This window comes from Ixodes scapularis, unplaced genomic scaffold (assembly GCF_016920785.2).
Source record: "Ixodes scapularis isolate PalLabHiFi unplaced genomic scaffold, ASM1692078v2 PGA_scaffold0__279_contigs__length_252992795, whole genome shotgun sequence".
Taxonomy (NCBI): Eukaryota; Metazoa; Arthropoda; class Arachnida; order Ixodida; family Ixodidae; genus Ixodes; species Ixodes scapularis.
In genome coordinates this window covers 233,870,560-233,889,475 of record NW_024609835.1, presented here as the reverse complement: position 1 = coordinate 233,889,475, position 18,916 = coordinate 233,870,560, and positions in this window count along the sequence as shown.

The window sequence follows — 18,916 nt, the reverse complement described above, 5'->3', positions numbered from 1 at the left end:
TGATTGGCTATTAAAACAAAATGTCACGTGGCTATATAAATTGAGTGAATTATTTTGTTCAGTTTATTTATACAGACTTTAAATTCGTACAAATGAAATTATATTACGTATATGCAATGCATTTTCAGGTGTTTGTCAAGTGTGACGTCACCGTGTCACATTGGCTCGTAGCGTCCGCCGCAGTGGGACGTGATGTGAAACTGAGTGTAGACCGGTTGCTAAAACGCACATTGATGTTATAGTTGTTGAAATGCGGGAAGTTCTCTCAAATTACTGTGAGCGTGCGATTTTTGCAAATGCCAGCGCCACCAGTGAGAACTCAGAGAATTGTGGGAAACGCGAGCACTCCCAGCTATATCCCAGCAACATTCGCTCAAAAATGTAAGAAAAAAAAAAAAAAAAAAAAAAAAAACTGGATTTTGCTTGCTGACTGGAAGATGTAGACTATCAAAACTGTTTTTAACATGAAGTACACTCATACAGATACTACATGGCTCCACGCGAGCAGACGTTTTCTTTCCGAGGAGCTCTTGACCGGTGGCTTACGTTTGAACTAGTTTTTACGTCGGGACTCGTCCTTGTGGAGCAGATAGCGGAGAGCCCATCAACGCGAACTGCCGTTATCATCCGCGCCTGTGTCATCGCGGTCTGATTGAAAGCGGGAGAGGATTCCCAAAACGGCAGATGACAACGGCAGTTCGCGATGATGTTCTCTCCGCTATCTGCTCCACATGGACGAGTCCCGACGTAAAAACTAGTTCAAAAGTAAGCCGCCATTAAAACGCTCCTCCAAAAAAACAAAAAAAAAAATCGCTTGCGTGGCGCTATTTAGTGTCTGCATGCTTTTAATTTGTTTATGAGCTCCTTACGTGCTCGGAAGTCTCGTTTCTAATTAAAAATGACCTGAGCAGCAGCGGACGATTAGGCAACGTCGAGAGCAGTAAACGACGTCATGAATTGACACGCTGAACGTCATTCAAAATGCACGTTAAATGTCCATTCACGTGACCAGCTCCAACCAATAGATGACTTGCACTGATGTCACATTGCGTACTTTTGATCACTAGAAAGAGAAATAGAGAGCGCAAATTTGTGAGACACAAAAGAGGGTGGGTCCTAGTAAGGGGGTAGCTCCTTCTTCGCCTCCTCTCTGATGGCCATTGGAGTGCTCTTTGGATGATGTCATGCGCAAGCCATGTATTCGTTGCACTCCGTTCTCATCGCCTACCACAGGTACCTCTCGCAAGCTTTTTATGGGCATCTAAAATTCGCCTAACTTTAGGGAAGCGTTACTGTTCAACCAACAAATAGTTGCGAACGTGTTGGTGTATTCGCACGACGGAGTTTCTTCCCGAGGAGAAGAATAAACGTCATTGAGTTTTGAGGTCACGTCCTTCGCGTCACGGAAGTTCGCTGATCCCCTAAGTTCGCGGCATGCTCGCGGGGACGGGAGGAGAATCTGTGACAGGTCTACAGAATATCCGCCGTTCCGTCGGTATCCGTCGGAGCGAACGGGCCCCTCTTTTGTCCCCCTGATTCTGGGGAGGGATAATGATCAATAGCTTTAAAGGGGCCCTCCAACAGTATTTGAGCGTCGACTTTTCTTTGCGGTTTCTACATGCTAGTGGTCTTGGAAACCCAGTGGACAACGGAAGAGTTTGAAAATTTTAGCACATCCTATTTTAATTTGACAACTCGGAAACACCTCCTCCGACGGTGGCGCCGCGAGGTGCCGAATGCGCGCGCATAACGGCGCTTCCCGCGCTCCCTTTCACATTCTCTGGGTTTCGTGATTGGCGAGAGCCGTCCCAGGAATTTTGAAGCGAAATAAAGTATATCACACGTTAACCGTCATTATTTCTCTAACAAGTCATTTTCATAGAGCTATTAAAGTTGCAAAGTAAAGTTCAAAAAGGGCGAAAACAACGTCTTGTCGCTCATGCGCGCCCCTCAGCGGCGTCCGCGACGTACCATCGCGAGCAGACGACAAGTGATCCGTGCAGACAACGCGCATCGTATTTTCACTTGTGCGCCCCCGGTCCCGGTCAACTAAGAGCAGTAAGAGGAGCCAGGGGAACCCTTATTTTCTTTTAATGCTGTGACAGACTTTTCACTGTTCAAGTGAAGTGCGGCGACGGGACTCAGCTTTTGCTCCAACGCGACCGCTCACCAGTTTGTAGCTCCTACTCGCCGAGGTGGCTCCGGTGGCGGAGTTGCGGGAGACGAGTCTTCTGCGGCAGTCGAAGCGGACTGAGGCAGAGACGGCAGAGACGCGTCGCGGCGCTTGCGTGGAGTGTCCTCGTACGGCGCGACGACCAGCTCCACACTCAAAATCCGATAAGCCCGGTAAATTCATCGATGATGGCAACCCGATCCGATCCCAAAGCTAGGATGGTTGCAGCTAGGCCTAATGGCCGACGAGCCGACCGGGCCGACGCAGAACCTTTTATACTGGGAGAGCTCGGCGGATGGGAGGGGCTTACGGCCCACTAGGTTTACCGGATTCAGCGGGTTCCGCTCCCGCCATGATGTGCCTCCCGGCAAGTGGGTCCCCATTGACGTGCGATGTATACGCGTGTAGGTTTTGCCGTTCGCGCTTTTGTTGCCGTGAGGAGAAAGTCAGAAAACAACCATTTTGTGATTCGGTGCTTTATTCATGTAAAAATTAGCAAACAAACCGCCCATTTACGAACGGCGCTCATTTATAAATGGGGAATCGCTCAAAAACGCCCGACGTCTGACACAGCTCAGCGGCTTTGTGCGCATTTTTCAGTGGGTAAGTTGTCTGGATTGTCTGGATCGCTCCCGACTATTTACCACACCACAAGGATTGTGCACCATTGTGCGGAATACGGCGGACCGATCGTGAATTTCCGTCGTGCTTTTTCACCTGCCGGTCTTTTGGTTCTTTCTTTCTCTGACATTGTTTGGCCTGCTGTGGAGAAGCAGCGTCGGCATCGCGTTGTGCCTGAGTTTTTTTGGAATCGACAACCACTTTTGAATTCACTATCTGCGAAGTGCACCTAAAAAAAAAAAAGGCATGACAAGTGTTTACTACGCGTAATTAAAAAAAAAAAAAAAAAAAGGTATCGTTAGCGAAACAAAAGCGCTTGCGAGACGGCGAAGTGGAGCTACACTGTTAGCAAGTGCCGTGTATTTGGTGAATATTTAGGGTGAAAAACACGCTATTTACACAAATTACCATAAATTTACACGATGAGTAACGGATAATACGTTCAGATATCATGCGAGGTTGTAAAAAACGTGTTTTGGTTCGGTCATACACGCATAACCGTGTAGCCGACCTCGATAACACGCATCGCCTCCGGCGACGACCGCGGCATTGCCGGCTATCGAAGCACCGGAATGCTTGGGGACACACTTAGAAAGGACCGTCGAGACAAATGCCGCGGAAAGAAACATGTCTCGGAAACAGATAAGCACCAAAAGCAATTACGCCATGTCGCGGGACGTTGGCGAAACCCGCGCTTACCGTGGCTCGCCGCCATTTTCTGGTCGATGGCAATGCGGCTTCCCTCATGTCGCCCATGTTTGCATTTAGTTTAGGGCTCTTGATAATAGTTTCTTACACACCACAAATAAAGTCATGGGTCCAATTATTCGTTCAAAACAGTTAAAATGGATATAAAAAGAGTGTCTTCGATGTGAACACGTGACATTGCAGTTGGTTTCGTTTTTGCTTCAACCTTCAACTGCTTCAACTGCAAGCGATCTGGCCGATCTGGCCATGACGCAAGCAACGCAAGCGCAACGTCGATGTACGGAGGAAGGAATAGCCGGTTGGCGTCCGTTCTTTTTGTTTGACCGGAGAAATTTGACGGGACGCGAGAAGCTTCGCATAGAGCTTCGCAGTTTGCGAGCACATAGTGAAGACGTGACCGGAGAAGTGCCCCTGTGATGTTGCCGGAAGACGGAAAGTACCATTCGTCGTGTGTGCTTTGAAAGCGAGGGGAGTCACAGGGTCCACGAGTGCGCAACCACAAGCCAAGGTTCACGACAGCGCTGCGTTCTTCGGCGATCTCGTTCTGTTTGGGGCAACACGGCGATGCGAGAAAGGGCCGACACGTTCGTGGTGTGTGGTGCGGTGCTTGTAGGTAGAAACCCGCACTAACGCGGAGCTCATATTGGTTGTTGTGGGGTTGCGTTTGACGGGTTTAGCCCCGTCGTCGTCAGCTGATCCGGTCCAGCTGGTCGGGGAGGACGCAGCGAGCGTTCTTAAAAGTAAATCTTCCTTCGTTCCGTTTCAAAATGTGGAAGATTCCCGACGCATACCGTGAGTAAAATGCTGCGGACGTTTTCAACAAAATTACGTCGTTTTAATTGAACAAGGGACTTCGGATAGTTTCCCTAAATCTGCCGTTTCTATGCTTCGTGTCGTTAGACTGCATTTGCACAGCGACGTGTTCGCACAGCGACGCACAGATTCGGTCCCGCAAACGACCGGTTATACAGAATTTCAGGGAAACTTAAGTCACCACCGATGTTTTCCTGTAAATCTCGTGTGACTCGTGTGTGTTTGTTGCGCTCATCATGCGGTGTGAATAAACTAGGGCAAGATTTTCTACCTGCCCACAGATGCATGAACTGAGACCAATTTTTTACGTAGAGAACATAGTGGTTTTTCTTTACATTGGGAAGAGGCCCGAATTTGTCTCTTTTCCCTCTGGCACTGCCCCAAGTTTCAAGTTGCAGTTTCAGTAGACATACCTACTAACAGGTACAAACTGCTCTAAAGCAGGTAAAAGACTGGGAAGTCAGGACGGTGCGGACACCGTGTTTTGCGCTTCTCGCAAGGTGACTGATGTTTTTGCGAGGTATGCGGAATATGCAAACGATTTTGTTATGCCCTTCGTTTGCGTCTCCAGAAAAAAGAATAAGATTATTTACAAATTTTGGCGCAATCACAAGCCAAGATTTACGATAACAGTGCGTTCGCTTCGGTGGTCCGTGTAGTGGCATTATACGCTGCTTTCTGCAACACCGCGTCATGACGAAGAGCTGGAACGGTCACGGTCTGTGCTGGGCTAGCGGTTGACAGAAACCCGCATCGCCCGCATCGGCACCGAGTGCACTTGGGCTGTTGATGCTCGAGCCTTTCATACGCGGCTTGTCGCCAGCTGATCCTGCTGCTCGACGGTGAGGAAGCGGCGAGTGTGACCTCTGAAGTAAATGTAAATCCTCGTTCATCCAGTTATCCAGTGTCAAAGTGTGGAAGATGTCCAACGTGTACTGAGGGCGGGAACTACGAGCGTTTTGCCTTGCTTTTATAACCGAAACCAGAGCAGCGAGATAATTGCCTTGCGTACTCCAAAATGACGCAAGCAATAAGTTTCAACAGGTCGATTACGTCACCGCGGATGTAGGCGAGACTGTGCACTGTTTAAACGCTTGCAGTATCCACGAGTGCTACCAGAAAAACGACGTCAACAGAGAAGGAGCTCGCGATTTTAGCATAATGCAGTGCCACGGGCTCGTGAATTTTCAATGTGGCTATATAGAAATATATAAAAAAAAAAAAAACGCATCAGCGCCACATTAATGATCACGAATAACACCGGTCACGAACTCCCAAGCCTCACCGCTTCGCTCGACACCAACACGACATACGACAACAATCTGCATCAAACGCCCCAAAAGTGAAGGCGTCTGCTCCCGTACGCGTACTGCGCGTACTACAACTAGCGGAAGTGAAGTGTTGGGCGGATGTCCTTCACAATAATATATATAAAAAGTGCCTTGCGCAAGTATAATTTCCATTGATTATTGAATACGTACTGATAAAATGCCAATCATTTGTTTTTCTATCTGATTCAAGCGAGTCGGACTGCTCATAACACTGGTCGAGCATGAAAATAACAAAAATTTGAACTTTTTCATGGCTGGTTTAAGATTTATTGTTAGTACATCGTTGTTTTTCGCAAAGGACTAATTTTACAGATTTTGCCTCCATACTTTTTAAATGCAAACAGTTCTTACATACGGCTGTCCATTGTGCCGTGTTTTGTGTCTTCTTCTATAAATCGGTAACGATCAGCGACCAAAGAGCTCACCCGTACATGTCAAGCATATATACGCCGCGGGGAGAGTCCGTTGTAAGTAGGAAGTGTCGGGAGTAGTGTCGGTGTTGTGTTTGTGTATGTGTCGCTGCTGTGTTCTGCGTGGTGCTCGTGTTGTCTGTGATGTATGAGAGTAGCAGTCTACTCGTGATAGTTCCCAGCGTATTTACCGACTCCTGCTTTTTTTTTCATTGGTTGCTAGAAATCGCAGTAGGTGGCGCAAGTTACCGCCCGATTACAAGAGTTTGCTTGAGCTATTTATCCATGTAAGTTCAATATTCGTTTTTTTTTTTTGTTTTTGTCTAGCGGTTTTGTCGTAGCTGCCGACGCCACCGACAGCCGACGATGCACGTAGGTACCTTTGCACGTAGCTACGTCCGCCGCTCGGAGACTGTTTACTGTGCATAAAAGACATCGAACGAGAACGAACGCGTCCTGTATGCTTTCAGTTCGGCTGAAAGGCGCGGCTGGCTGGGCGAACGAACGCGTCCTGTATGCTTTCAGTTCGGCTGAAAGGCGCGACTGGCTGGGCTCGTCCCTCGCCTGTTCTCGGCTGCTGGCCGCCATGTTTCATAAGGAACACGTTGAACCGTGCTTCTCGGAAGGCAAAAACACCTCATGTGTAGACGAAAAACACAGATGGCTCCGTGTAAAACGAACACGTTTCGACGTGTCCGCTATGGGACAACGGTTTACACGTCTGGGCGTGTTATTTTTGCTAACAGTGTACGAGGCGGCTTCTAAAAACTCGAGCGTAGAGAAAGCTGCGAGAGCGAGATAAATGCTTTGAACGTGCCGACAGAGCGCGTGCGCTCGTACAGTGCACGCGTCGTTCAGCGCGACGTGCACGCGCTTGCAGCGAGTTGAATGTCACATTCGCCTGGGCCGCACCGCACCGCACCGCGCTGCACCGACGGACGCGTCACGTTCACCTGGTCGTGTCGGTGCGGCTGCACTACGTTCGCCTGGGACTTCATGCGGCGCGCGGCACCGGTGCGTTGCTGCACCAGCTGCACCGTCGGAAGGAGACCATGCAGGGCCGCGCACTGCGACCTTGAGTTAACGCTCTCCGCTTCCTTCGGCATCTCCTCACTCTCTCTGGCTTCCTCGTCTCGCGAAACATGGCGGCCCGCAGCTCGAGAGAACGTGATGTCGGCGCTGCTATCTTCTTTCCGGGTCTAGGCCAACTCGTCGAAAGTCAACTCGTCGACGGCCAACTCGTCGGCGGCCCATTCGTCGAATAGGCCCATTCATCATAGGGCAACTCGTCGAAGGACAACTCGTCGAAGAGGCCAACTGGTCGTCGCATTTTTTAGAGCCAAATATATAATTTTTTTTCTTAAATTTTAAAGCAAATACTGTTCTATAATAATCCGTGTTCTGTGTTTTATGGGCAACTCTTTCGTAAAAAGATGTGTACAATAGGCACTCTCCTTAAAAAAACTGACCTCCAGTCTGCTCTTTCTTGTCGAAGGTTAACAACTTGCCACTTTCGCCACTTTCACGGTGCAGTGGGGCACGGTCAAGACGTCCCTCGTGTATCACTGGGGCGCGTGTTAACCTACCCGGCCCATAAGTTGCCGCCGCTTCGCGGCGATAGTCTGCGACGGCTCATCACTAAATTGTCGACTCACCTGGAACACCCGTTCACGCCATTCGCGGCGATAGTCTGCGGCGGCTCATTACAAAATAAGTAATAAAGAAAGGTAACAAAGAGGCGATCCTGAGATGACACATTTTCAAACTTGTCTAAAGGTTCTCCCCAGTCCTTGCCCTCTTGTAATCTTTCCTTCAAGCTTGTTAACTTAACAAAGCCACTGTCCCTAGTCCAAACACAAATAAAACTGCAGGTCGAAATATAAAAAGGAACCACGAACTTTAACCTTGGACCGTCATTCAACCCATTCGACGAATTGCCCTTCGACCAATTTCCCCTTTCGACAAGTTTCCCTTCGACGAATTGCCCTAATACGAATTGCCCTCTTCGACGAATGGGCCGTCGACGAGTTGGCCGTCGACGAGTTGGCTTTCGACGAGTTGGCCGGATCCCCTTCTTTCCCGATCAAGCCCTCTGCTCTGGCTACGATTCCAGCAGTGACGACGGGCGTCGTTTTTTCCCTTTTCGGGAAGTGTGTGTGCGTGCGGTGCTGCGTTGCGTCGGCCGCCGAGCAACCAATCCACCACGCCGGGCACGTGAAGCTTTCGCCGTTCGTCTGATTCAAGACGTCGGTGAGTCTTCGAACTTCGTTTGAACTTTTCCCTGGACTTTGGGTCCCGCAGTGGGGACTTTCCTTTTTCGGAACTTTTGTCTTCTTTGCACCGGCGAACTTGTTTCCCGGCTGCAGTTTGTGTCGCGAGCGGTGAGTTCTTTCGCGTTGTGTCGGGAATTGAGGAGTTTCAGCGAATATAGGGGGCGCTCCGATCGATCCAACATGGCGGACAAGAGGGGGATAGATTTGCGACGCCCGTAGACCGGTAGCGTATAAATAAAACGAAGCGTGTCGTTCTATGTTCGTTGCCGTGTGCGAGACGATCATCGTTTCAACCAAGACCTACCGTGATGCTACAGATGAAGCCTTCAAGCCAGTTGAAGGCAAGAAATCTTGCCAGAGTCAAGATATGTGTGCAAGTGTTCGACGTGAGCTCTCACTTCTGGTGCAGCTGTCATCAAGTTGAGCCGAATGTACGCGGGTCCAAAAAAAGGTACATATCAACAATGTTCGCGCGTTGAAACTATGACGCGTACTTTATATAAGACTAAACTTATCGGTCTGAGGCTACAAACATTTTCGTTGACGTTGCTTAGATGATGTAGCCATTCAGGCCTCGCACTAAAAGGTGTCGCGAACTCTTCGGTTGTTCTAGTTAATTGTGCTAAAAAGCGGTTGGATAGAAAGTTTGACAACTACAGCATACAAGGGACGATTGAGGCCTTTATCCTGCGTTCTGTGTATCGGAACATCGGTGTCCTTGGTGTTACCTTGCGATCAGCTGGTCGCCGATCGTCCTGTTTTTACGCGTAATGTAAACAAGCCCCGGAAGCGCCAATCTCATTTCTATGTGCTTGTGCACCCCTACAAGCCTCGTTTTGGCTCTTGTGGAAAGCTTTATTGTAATAGTAATAGTCTCATCGGTCATTCCAGTTGTATGTGCCACAGTGATATCTGCTGTCAAACAAGTCTGTATTAAATGCGAGAAGGAGAACGAAGGTAAAGCTTTTTTAACTGTTTTCTTTTTACAGAACAGGGCAAAGCTTCTAAAACAAGACCAAACTAAGCTGATATTTGAGTGTGCTCAAGAATGAATGCCAAAGGTGCTTATGCTCAGGGACGCCGGAAGAAGGGGGGCAGGGGGGGCCAGAGCCCCCCCAAGTATTCTCATGGGGGGGCTCAGCCCCCTTGCCCTCATAAGAATAGTTCGGGGATATAACGCCAGCCAGGCGCTCGTCACGAAGGCATCACGTGCGTCCATGTTAGGTGCTAGCCACGGAGCAGCAAGGCACAGTCTTGTCGCACGCAGAGATTTTAGACAAGAACAATTAGTTTCGGGAGCGCGCTTTTTTTTTTTTTTTTTTAATCTAATGTTCGTTGTTCATCAGCACTGCGGCTACGAGGGTTTAGAGCAAGCTGGACCCGATCTGCCCGTGGCAAGGCCGGGGAGTGGCGCGCGGGGGCCAACTGGGGCTTATACTTCGTTTCAGCTTCCGTCCGAGCGCAGCCAAAGCTACGTGTGGCCGGAGCCAATCAGACGCCGGCAACAGGTCACGCGATCTCGCCTGCACCTTTGTATCACTCCGCTGCGCCGCTGGTAGTCCGCGCCGCCCGCGCTCGCCGAGTATTTCGTCTGCTACGGGTGGTATCGTCTGCTACAGGTCTAAAAAGTGCCCTTTCACGTTCTGAAATTTAGTCATAGGGGATGTCAGTACGTAGGCTGGCCGCTGCCGTCTGTGTCCGAGCTTTCCACCTGTTCGGCATAGTTTCGAGATGTAAGTACAGATTGCAAGGTGCCAGATGACCCGGCCGTTGGTGTTTCCTTGTATTGACTGGATATACCAGGGCTCGAGGCGCAGTGCTTTTCACTTCACCAGCTTCTCGGCGTTCAATGTGATCGGCAGGTAAAGGGGTTCCCTGAGTTCGCCGCGTATCAGTGAATTGTAGTGACCCGGACGCTTTTCTTGTTTACAACGCATTCGCGGTACGATGCGGCCGGAGTCTCCTGCCGAATTTGAAAGCAGACATTCATCACGACCTCTCGCGCCTGACGCCCAAACGTACCTTTGCGAAAGGACGTTTTGAAGCGACTCGGTGAGGAAAGCAGCGAGACACATTATTCGGCCATTACGGGAACGAAATCACAGAAAAACTGAGCGCTGCAGCCGTGTTGCCAGCGGATGTATGTACTTTCACCAAACCACATGCATTTACATATATTAATACAACCATAAACTTCAGATATTCAATTCCTTTAGTTGCAAATAATTATCAGCAGTAGATATCTGGAATATTGTGCACTGTTTACGCACAAAACAGTTATTTAGAAAAAAAACTTTTGCGGACTACTTTGTGGTGCGTAGGAATGCTCTTCTCGAAGTTGCGAACCGTCCTTCAGCCTTTGGCTGCGCTCGGACGGAAGCTGAAACGAAGTATAGTATGGGTGCCTCTAGAGCCCGGGGATTATAGTTTTGTTGGTGTTGCTGTTGTCGTAGCGTGGGGGATACTGCGACGAGACATGTGTGGCGCCAGATTGTCGCCTCGGACCGGACGCTTTCTGTCATATTTGACGAGCTTTGACGGTTGTTTTCGTTTAGGAAGGTCTCAAGATGTCCTTGCCGGCGACTGGTCCGGTCGAGAGCACGTGATGATCTTCAGGTTTGAAATTATTGGCTCTTCCTTCGAGAGCGAGGGAAAGTTAGAGTTGTGATGCGAAAAGCGAGAAATGAAATTAGCGGAGTTCGTCTTAGACTCGGAACCAGAGAGGTGGTCGTCCAAGTTGAATGCGTTTAGATAAACGTTGAGGTTTACGAGAAGCAGCGAGTCAGAGCATCATTCAACAACGTGCCCGCCACCAAGCTCCAAGATCATCGGGGCTGATCCTACTCTCCCAACGACATCGGGAGGGTCCAACCCGTCAGAGGCGTATGCAGTCAGCGTCAGTCAGTGTCTCTTCGACTCCAGCATTACATGCAATGTCTGGCCATGCATCCAAAGAACATCACCAGCTTCTTCCTACCAGCCCCAAAGCGTACATGCCTAGGAAGCGGAGATTCTCAAGGTAAGATATCCCGCAGTTCTTCTTAGCTCATCATGAGTTCCGTTTGTGTAAATGCGTCAATTCAATCACACTGCTTGTTTCCTCGCTTTCCTAATTTGTAGACCATCAATAAAGAAGTGATCTCTGAAAACTTATTATGTACAGTTCCTTCTTGATGATATACAGTATTTAGCAATTAGGAGCACTGCGTAAGGAAATTGTTTTCTCATGCAGAAAATAGAAACCGCACAGGACCTAGTGAAAGGAACAAAAACGAACCCGCTAGGATAGTGTTTTCTCTCAAACGAAACTCAGATCGTAATATTTAAATTCTTTTTAGTAAAAAAAAAAATAGTACATCGTACAAAAAACGACAAAAAGGAACATGGCTTTAGCCCCCCCCACTCACGATATACTTCCGGCGTCCCTGAAGTTATGCTAAGTGGTAGATGTATGCAGTTGATTTTCTGTTTGCCTCTGCATTGTAAATTGGAAGATATGTATCAGCAGAAGACACATGTCCTTTTGAAAATGTCTTTTATTAGGGCAAAAATAGGTTTTCATACACAACCGAAGAGTCGCAACACCATTTAATGCGAGGCCTGAATGGTTACATCATCTAAGCAACGTCAACGAAAATGTTTGTAGCCACAAACCGATAAATTTAGGTTTAGATAAGTATGCGTCATAGTTTCAGCCTCAAACACGCAACATTGTTGATATGCACCTTTCTTGATGACAACTGCACCAACGTGAGAGAGCCCACGTCGTCGAACACTTGCACACATACCTTGACTATGGTATAACAAGATTTCTTGCTTGAAGTGAAGATCATCTCGCTACGACTAGCTACGACCACCCACCGCAGCGATGCAGGCGTCGAAGGGGCGCAACGCAGTCAGTCGCCGTCGCCCGACGCTGCTCGTTTGGCATTCACGGCTTTCCGCCGAGGTGCTTCGTTTGTACTCGGCACCGAGTGTTATTTTCTGTGCTTGTGTGTGCTCCGTGGCTAGATATGGGCCTCAAAGGCAGTTCTTTAGGCTCAATAGCGTTCACCGAAGAACTTCTGAAGAAAATGCCACCCAGGAAAAAAAGCACGAAGACACAACGCACCAGCTTGGCGGACTATGCACTGGGCGCGGAAATCGGGCCCTGCGGATTATACACCAAATGCAAACTATCTAAACAAAACAGAAACATTTTTAGGCTCAAACTGATTACTGCGGACTATACTCCTGGACACTGGTGCCTGTTATTATGCATTGTATACTCACTGCTGTTTGTTGTGGCTTGAGACTGCCTTCCTGTAATAATGCAGAGGGGTCCACTGAACCTTGAAATAAAGATATTTGAGCACATCTAGATGCAATGCCCCTTGAAGCCAGATGGTCAGGGAAAAGGTGTGTCATTATCTAATTTGCCAACAGCACACCAATGGTCACAATCAAAACTCACCGAGTCAATGGGCAGTTTTTCACCACAATATTTATTGCCATGTAATCACCAATTGGGTCCATTAAAAATCTTGAGGCTGTAGCCTATAGCACATCTATTCTGGACCTGCAAAGCTTATACTGTAGACATCCATCATCATATGAGCATGTTTCTTATCAATCTTAAACGTAAAACGCTAGTTATATATATGCAACGAAATTCCCATATCATCACATTTTTAGCAAATTGAATGGTCCCACCTGTCACACTGTTAGCTTTGGAAGTAAACCAATTCACAATACCACCAGTAGCATACATCGTGCCAAGCATTAGTGCCGCATGTAGCACAAAAATGGCCTAACTAGGGAAGCAAACTTAATCGATCCTGTTGATTAAAGCACTTAAGTACGGGAGAAATTATCAATCAGAAGGTCACTCGAAAGGGAAGTTTTCTCGCTGAACGAATATGACTTTTTATTGGGCGTTCCGCAATGTAAGGCCGAAGACATTCACTCCGTGATCGGTACAGAAGCATTTGCTTAGCAGTCGGTCGTGCGTGCTAAAAACAACAAAAACAAAGGTGGATTAGAAACGCGATAGATTCGCCTTTGCACGGAGTACTTACACTCAAAATCGTGTCAACATAAAGTGACTATGGCCCACCTTGCTAGCAGCAATTTTAAATTTTATCCGTGTAGTCGTCGCAGCCGTGCACCAACCGAAAGCGTCGCTGCAAGCCCTTCCGCCGTCAACTTCGAACCGCTGTTGAGTCTGAAGAACTGCTCTATGAGGTCCATATCCAGCCACTGAGCACATACACAAGCACAGGAAATAATACACGGTTCCAAGTACAAGCGAAGAACCCGGGGCGGGAAGCCCTGAATGGCAAACGATCTGCATCGGGCGACGGCGGCTGTCTGCGTAGTACACAGGTTGCGCTCCTTCGACGCCTGCATCGCTGCGGCGGGTGGTCGTAGCTGGTCGTAGCAGATCGTGTCACGTGTCACGAAACACTAGAGCCGCGTAATATTCTTGTTGCCGAAGTTTATAAGCCTGCGTTCGCGGCCAACGCATATACACAAAGCCACCGCCCAGCGAACCTATCCCCCTCGTTCTCTTTCGGCGACCGGCCGCCAGGGCGGTGACACCGTCGCTGAAACTCCTCGCGGCCCCGCTGCCCGAAGGTTCGTGAGTGTGTTGTTGGAGTAACGTATTTCGTTCTGATAGTTTTGTCGTGTTTTCGCCGTGCGCGGATTTTTATCGCCTGATTCAGTTTCTTGTTTTTCTTTGAACCCCTGCGTACCCTCGCCTCTGTTGATTTTCACACCGGACCTGTAGCTATCGCTTGTCACCAGTCCGACAATAAAATCGCATATGTGTAAACGCTCTGTTTCATAGTCCATGTGTTTTTGTTTTTACGTTGGCGGGCGAATTTTCGGTATAACAAGTACATACTTGAACCATCCACTTGAAAGACAATTTGTTACTTTCATTCCTCGCTAGATGGCGCGAGTCGCCGCCCCACTCTTGCGAATATTTTTGACCGTCCACCCGTTCATGTTTTGCCCTTGCGCGTCGCACGGCGGGATGCTTCGCGTTCGCCTGGTAGTGCGTCATGTGGTGCACCTACACGGTGGCGTGGCCTTGGGGGCGACATTTTCTCGGTGCCGTGCGCGCCCCAACGAATGTGACGTCAAGCTAGGCCGCTCGCAAGTATCAGGTCTTGCGCGGCAGGAATCGGCCCCATGATCAACGGACACTCTCACCTGACGCTGCCGCGTGAAGTCGCTGCACAGTTTTAGTCAAAATAAAACAACTCACAAAATAAATTAATTATAATATTACCTCGCACCATCGAGAACTCGAAGTCGTCTTCCACTTAGCCCTCCTTGTTTTGGCCTCCCGGATCTTGTGCCTTGCACGGTTTTCTTTTCCTGCGAGAACCGGTACATCCTGAACCCTTTTTTCGCGCTGTTCGAGCACCCAAACGGCACTGCAGCACCCCATTACGTTTTCTTCTAACGTCTCGCGGAGCGCAGAACGATCATTTTCACCGTCGTCTCTCGCTCCATCCTAGTCAGACGGCTGCCGGCTCGAGACGACAAGGCATATCATGGCGGACGATGAGACTCGGAATGCGATGCACAAAGTTGGCAGACTGTTCGATCAGTGCTGCCAGACTGGCGGCTGGATCAATAGACCGCCACACTCCGTGCGGGAACTATAGGGGGCGCCGGGGGCGCTTTGAAAAACGCGCGCAGCGCCACTAGCGGAGGAGCTGGCGTTCGACAATGAGGCGCGTTCAGCAGCCTGCGGCGCCCTTTCGCATGCCAAGTTCTGGCGGCGGAAGCGCGCATGGACGAAACTTTTGCTTTTTGAGCCAATACGTTGAGGGTGACGTTGCATGAGTGCTGGGGTAAAAGGGCATTTAGCTGTTCTCCACTTCTTATATATTGAGTTTGAGTTGTTATTAGGGGTAATTTCTCTATTGCGGCCGAAAAAGGAGTTGGAGCAATTTTCCGAAACGCAAGACGGCCGCCACCATAATTGCTCTGCTTGGGAAATTTATTTCGCTCGTCGCTGTAAACGTAGGACTGCTGGAACGATGATATTTGGAAGCGAGTAAGATGTTCAAAGTGCGCCAAGTTTCATCAAGACAGCAGGTGTGAAGGTTATGTTTCTAACGAATAAAGAAATAGAGCTCTACGGGATATCCAATATTGGACCCAAAATGTTGTGTTATAGCGGGCTGCGCAAAGTGCAGATTTGGACACACAGGTGCTTGGACCTGACAGTAACATGACACAGCACTTATTGTACCAAAAAGAGGTGGCATAGCAAAACCAGGTGTAAATTTGGTTTGGGCGGCGTAACTCAATGGGAACCGGTTTAGACCATGAAACGGCTGTCAAGAGAATACCACTGCTCGCGGGAGGTGGAGACTTTACAGGTAGGAAGGGACCAGTGGACGGCACTTCCAATTGGAACAACTTTGCGAAAGGTGGTTCCAAAGCCGAGAAAACAAAGTTGTCGGCCAACACACGGTTTGGCCGTCAAGGGCTTTTGCAGTCAGCTGTTGTGTAATAACCTGTTGTGCGAGATGCTGATTTTCGGCGCACGGGTACTTTGACATGACCGTAGCTTGACACAACACTTATTATACCAAAAAGAGTTGGCATAGCGAAACCAGATGGAAATTTAGTTTGGGCAGCGTAACTAAATGGGAACGGGTTTTGACCGTCAAAGGCTGTGAATATAATACCACTCATCGTGGGAGGTACACACTTTACAGGTAGGAAGGGACCAGTGAACGGTGCTTCCAGTTCGAACCACTTTGCGATAGGTGGCTCTAAAGCCGAGAAGAAAAAAAATTGTTGTCTACAGAACTCGGGGTGTCAGCGTTTCCACATACAAAAGGAGGCTGATCAAGAAAGAAAGCACACCACATAAACTTCCATACTCAATCGTCGATTCTCCAGTGATTCCGAGCTTCATTGTAGTTTTCCTTAGACTCATATTTGTCACTTTTTTTTTTACCGTTCGAATCTTTTTTTATGAAGTGCAGATTGCGTGCCATACTTGTCCGGAAATATCATCGACACCCACGACGAAACATCTTTGGAGGGCATTCCTCCAACGAAATTGGCACTGCAATCCCGCGAGTGTGGGATGGCATTTCAGTTCGTCCATCGGCGCTAACACATGTAGGCGCTACTGGTACGAAAACAAACGCAGAGCGCAAAGCGGCAGTGTAGAATATGTCAGCCGTGCCGACACAGTGGCAGACATGATCGGGAGACGAAATTTCTCGCGTCGTGCGCCACGGGTCTATCCTTGTCGCTGTCCCACAAAACATCGGCGAGATGAAAAAAGTGTGAAACTTTGTCCCCGCTTAATGACGCAGCACAGGCAGCACTTCATGCTGTGAACCCAGCGCAACCGCACCGCTCCGACTTCAATGCGTAGCAACGTACGCCGGCGTGGTTTCGGTTTCGTTTGCTCTGGGGCTGCCTACGTTCGGTACCGTCCGCCCGGGCCGACGCTTTGCTCCCATTGGCCAACCGCTTTGCTCCAATCACTAAACTGTTTCATTTTACGTCATGAAGCGCAATGTTTTGCTTATTTAAAGTTGTTTTCTGCAATATTTAGTTTTCTAATAACTCACAAAATATTGCGAATTTCTGTAATATTTTTTTTCCTCGGTGTTCCTGCTTTCATGGAGCTCCGTTTCAGCGCGAACTTGAAACCGGTCAAAAAATTGTTGGTGGGCCCCTTTAAGGTGTGGGGTCCCTTTTTTTGTTCTTTTTTGCCTGCCTTTTTGTTCGACGAGCCCCCGAAAGTCGCCAGCAGGCTTGAAGTGTGGGGTGTCTTTCCTTTATTTTTTCCCTGCCTTTTGTTCAATGAGCCCCTGAAAGTCGCCAACAGGTTTGCGAAAAGAAAAACTACATGCGAATCCGTCGTGCGAATGCTCGCTTGGATTTTCTGCACTGCCTCCTCCTTCTCGTGTCGTTTCCTTCTCTCAGCTCTATGACGTACTCGGCTTTCTCCGGGGATAAAGACCTGTCGTGCGAATACACCAAAAGTTAATTACATAAAAATAATTAACAATCTAATTGTCCCGGACTTTTAATAATTTTCCTGAATAGGCCCCTGACCCAGGACCAAAACGACACAAGCATCTTCCGTTGCCACGAGTAGTTTTCGCGATATCGAATTTGTCCACTCTTCGTGAAACACCCTGCACATGTATATACATGTAATATACAACGCGCTACCAAGGTTAAAAATGCCAATTTTACATTTATGATTATCCCCGTAATCGCGGGACTACGTGCAGTCCCGCAGCTCCCCACACTTTTCGAATGAACCGGTCCGGTGCCATGTTTTCTTCCCTCGTACGGGTCTGATTCTGGTAAATTTACGTCATGTGTGAGTTGCTGACTGTCGAAAAAGGAAGGCTGAGACTTTCAGAAGGAAAGGAAACCGAAACAATTCCAGTCATTGCCGCAGGGAGCGCACACGAGCAAGAGATGGGTCGACAACGTTAAGCTTCCCACACTGCATGCCGCTGCTCTCTCTCTCTCTCTCGCGCGCGCGCGCGTGAGTGTGTGTGTGTGTGTGTGTGTGTGTGTGTGCGTGTGTGTGTGTGTGGGGGGGGGGGGGGTTCTTTTGATCCTCCTACCCGTCGTTTTTTTTTGTCGTCACCGCAGTCTCAGGTAGTTTTTTTTTTATACATGGTTGAAAAAAAAAAACCCCGAGACTCCGGGTGTTCGCTTGATACTGCGGTATTTACGTTGTACGTTGATTCGCGGAACAAGTCCTGCTACGGTTTGAGTGACATTTGTGGCAACTAGTCAACGATGACACTGGTCGATTATCGAAAGACCTCTCTCTCGACAGAGACAGACTTAAAGGGTAACTGCAAAGAAAAGAAGTATTTTTAAACGGCCCAATACGAGAAGCATGCCACAAAACTAAATTACGTCCCGTGGCGTAAATATTGCTAACATTTTTTTTTTTTTTTCGCGGAAGATTTGTTTGGTGACATGCTTGTCCCAGTTAGGCTGGTTAAAAAAAAAACACTTTTTTTTAAGAGTAACTGCAAAAAAAAAAAAGTTTTTTTTTTTAAAGTTTATATGAAACAAGCATGTTACCAAACAGATCTTCCGCGAGACGACAAATTTTTTCTAGCAATATTTACGCCACAGGACGTAATTTAGTCGGAGTCACAACTTCTCCACATTTGAAACCCGCGCTCTTTCGACGGGCGCGGAGTGGCTGTTATACGCCACTCCGTGACGTATAGGAGCCATAACGTGACGTGTAACACCAACTTCGTGGCGTGCGATTTAAAACGGACGAAATAGCCGCAAACTAAAATCAGACTCGCGCAATAAATATTGCCGTAAAAGATTTTGTTTTCGGCGAAAAGATTGTTTTGTGACATGCCTGTCCTAATTAGGCTGTTTAAAAATACACTTTTTTTTTCTTTGCAGTTACCCTTTAAAGTTCGTGTTCAAATGTTTTCGTGGCGGATATTCCGGGACGTATGGATACGATCGACAGGTGAGAAACAACTTGTTTACGGGCTTTCTTAGTCATATGGGACGCGAGTAGAGTGCTGCACTCGGTTTTTTTTTTTTTTTTTCCGTGAT